The sequence below is a fragment of the Aplysia californica genome, unplaced genomic scaffold (assembly GCF_000002075.1).
Source record: "Aplysia californica isolate F4 #8 unplaced genomic scaffold, AplCal3.0 scaffold00203, whole genome shotgun sequence".
NCBI lineage: Eukaryota > Metazoa > Mollusca > Gastropoda > Aplysiida > Aplysiidae > Aplysia > Aplysia californica.
The window spans coordinates 157,135-160,849 of record NW_004797473.1 but is presented as its reverse complement, the minus strand read 5'-3'; positions in this window follow the sequence as shown (position 1 = coordinate 160,849).

Below are 3,715 nucleotides of genomic sequence, written 5' to 3'. Positions count from 1 at the left end.
ATTATTATTATAATACTGTTATTTTTATTTGTTTTTCTTTTTTCTAATTACCATTATAATTACAGATTTTTGTATTGAACGTCAGAGCTTCAGTTATACAGTATTTTAAAATACTAAAAAAAAGGAGACTATTGCTTAAACCGCTGGAGATCAGGCCTCCAGGTTACCACGGAGACGTACTAAACTGCTGATTGGATGACCACTCTGTCCGATTTATCATCATCCAGTGCCAGATCTGCGACAGACATCGGCGATCATGGTTCTCCATTCGTTCCTTTGCTCGGATGCTCTTAAAAAAGCTATGTTTCCCATATCTTTCCACGTTGCCTATTTGTTTAGATTCCCTAAGTAGTTTGTTCTGGGCCTACCCCTGCCTTGTTTGCCTTCAATCTTGCCAATGAGAGCTAGATGTTCAAGACCTTTATGTCTATTCAGGTGTCCCAAAAACTGCATTTGTCGTTTCCTGACTGTTTTTAACAGTAAGCGTCCAGCGTGAGCTTCATCAATCACTACCTCAATTGATTTCTTTTCCTGCCCGATTGCACCCAAGATAATTACGTGTTCTGACTTAAATGTTCGCCATTTGTCAGGAATGTGAGCTATGTCTTTTTTTTTTAAATATGCTCAAACTGTAGCGTTTATAACATGAAAGTAGTGAAAGGTACCCTCTGAACCAATAACAAGATGACAGGCTGCATTTCGCGAAACCTTTTCAGTGAGTGTTATTATTTATTTTTTACTTTCCAATGCAAATATTGTTTGATTTCGATTTTGAAAAGAAGTTAAAAATATGATAGTTAAATAGCTTACTACCAATTAAGATAAGATTCAATAAAACGAAAGTTTTGTAGAATTATTTCAAGAATAAGCGAAATTTATATACTATATTATTCGCAGAGTAAACGACGTGCAGAAGAAAGAAAAGAAAAAACATTCACACCTAAAAACTTTGTGCTGCTTTCTTAACCCCGGTAATGAACTCCTGCACTTCATTAAAACTTGTTCAATACTGTGCGGGTACCTATTAAAACACTGACCTCCTCGTGTAATTGTGACAATATGAATAGCAAATTGAAATAATCCAAATAAATGAACTGTCAGGCCCGATCAATGTTTGCTTTCTTCTTGTTTCTTGGTTATTATTTCAATTAGACGGAGGCTTCGCTTCACATGACTTTAATTGTTTTGATATACATTTTAAATTGATTGATGGTTCTTTATTCACCCAAACACACACACACACACACACACACACACACACACACACACACACACACACACACACACACACACACACATACATACGCACGACAGACACACAAATGAATTTGTAATAAAAAGATGTACTGATATACAGTGAACTGGTATTGGACCACACATGAATACCGAGCGAGAGACAAAGAAAAAGGGAGGGAAGATAGATAGAGAACAGCTTAAACCTTCTTTTTTTAAATTCTGAAGTTCGCGGGTACATATACAGGTATATATAAAAATTGAATTATGTATTACTCTTTTTTAATTTTTTTTTTTTTAAATCACAAGAGGACTATTTTCTTGAACCAGTTGAGTGTGTGTGTGGGGGGAGGGGGGGGGTGGTTCTGACTAAGTATTACATGTATAACGCTACGTTTTTAATAGAAAACGGTAAAAATGTCATAATGATTGCGCTTGTGTGATATCTTAGGTTAGGTCTTCTTTGCTGAAAAATCAGGAGTAAGGGGGGGGGGAGGAGCAGAATGATATACAGTCACGTCTAGTGGAATATGGCCTGGCAGCCCTCTTCGCACTTCGTGACGTACGGTCAAAGTGCTTGTCAGAGCACAATTTTGGATCTACACACACAATAAGGATAAGATAAGATAAGATAAGATGCATCTTTATTGCATCATTTTGAATTTTGCCCGGATGGCGGCTGAAGCCTACTCTTGTTGATTTTAGAACCACCAAGGGATCATTAACGTGAGCAGCTTGTACACCGGACCTCCGAAATTTTTCACCTTTATCCGAGAAGGCTCGGTGTTAAATCTTCCTTCGATAAGATCAGGGGTGTGGGTGAAGGACAGACGTAAGGAGGAGCCAAAGAGTAGCAGTAGAAAGGCTGCAGAAGCTAGTCAGGAGCCCAGACGAGAAGACAAAGGAGGTGAGGGGATGGGGACAGAAAATGGAGACGAAATCAGTCAACAGAACATTGTTAGAGAGGTCAAAGGACAACATTTTAGAGCAGAAAATTTTCCGTTGTTTTCCGGATTCGAACCTCGCACCTTTTGAATGAGAGGCGAACACCGTAAGCTCTCGACCACGAGAGTTCCCTATAAATACTTTAATTAAGATGGCCAGATAGGGAAGGAAGATCCCGAGGAGTTATAATATAGATAATAATCCTTCTTTGAGGACTTCAGTTCTAAAATCAAGTTATCAATTAGTAATCAAAGTAAACGAATTACAATGTTTTTTTAAATGCAGTTCTTTAGACTCGACATCAGGGGTCTCTCGTGGCCTAGAGGTTACGATTGTTTGCCTCTCATTCAATATATAGGTCCCAGGGTTCGAAACCTGACAGAGACGAAACATTTTCTTCTCTAAAAATGGTCTCCTTTCACCTCCTTTCTTGTCCCTCTCCTACCATGTTCTGTCGTTGTGTGCTTTCGTCTCCACATTCTGCAACCGCCCCCCCCTCCATTTTTTTTTTGGGGGGGGGGGGGTTGCCTCCTCCTCTGGGCTCCTGACTCTTTCTGCAGTCTTTCTACTGCTACTCCTTGACTCCTTCTTACTGTATCTCAGCCACGACCTTGATCTTAGGGTAGGGTAGCCTTCTCGGAAAGGGGCGAAAAACTCTCGGAGGTCCGGTGTGCATGTTGCGCACGTTAATGATCCTTTGGTGGTCTTATATCGATTAAAATAGGCTTCGGCTGCCACCGGAACAAAGTTCAAAATTTCAGGCAAACTAAAATTGTTCAAATTTTAATGTGTCCAGCGCTCACAGGACTTCATGCAATTGCAAGCGCCATAAAACACTTACCCCAAAAAGTAAAAGACTTCCAATCAAGTTTGCTGGGTATTTATGTATTTATTTATTTATTTATTTATTTATTTATGAATTTATTTAGGCCTACATATTTAATAAATTTTATTTGTTACAATTTTACAGCAAAAGCAACACACGTGAACAAGCTTTAAGATGTTACAATAAAAACTTTATAAAAGTATGCCCAAAATAAATCTACAAGCGCCTGATTTCCCTGTGTCGTGAGACATTATTATTGGATGGCAACAGGAAAACGATGCACTGTGGTTCCTGATTTAACGATCCAATATCGTGCTGAGATCGAATCAAAGTCAGGGCAATGACCGTAAACCAGTGAGGGCTAGAGATTACTCTGTTGACTGTGCACTGTCACCCAGAATTAGATTCCGCCTTTTCACGGAGTTTGTTCCAGTTATCATGAAACACTTGATGGAGGACATAACATTAAGTAAAATGTTCAAAACATTCATAACTAAGACTGTGTCAAGGAAGAAGAGGAAGCAGTTATTTTGTCTAAAACTTTTGAGTCGAAATAAATCGATTTTGGATTCGTAAGAGATTGCCTTAGCAGTAATGCGGGGAATAAAATGTTCAATGTGCACTATACATACATGTATTATTATTATTATTATAACTATTGTATTTTTACTGTTATTATTATTATTATTATTATTATTATTATTATTATTA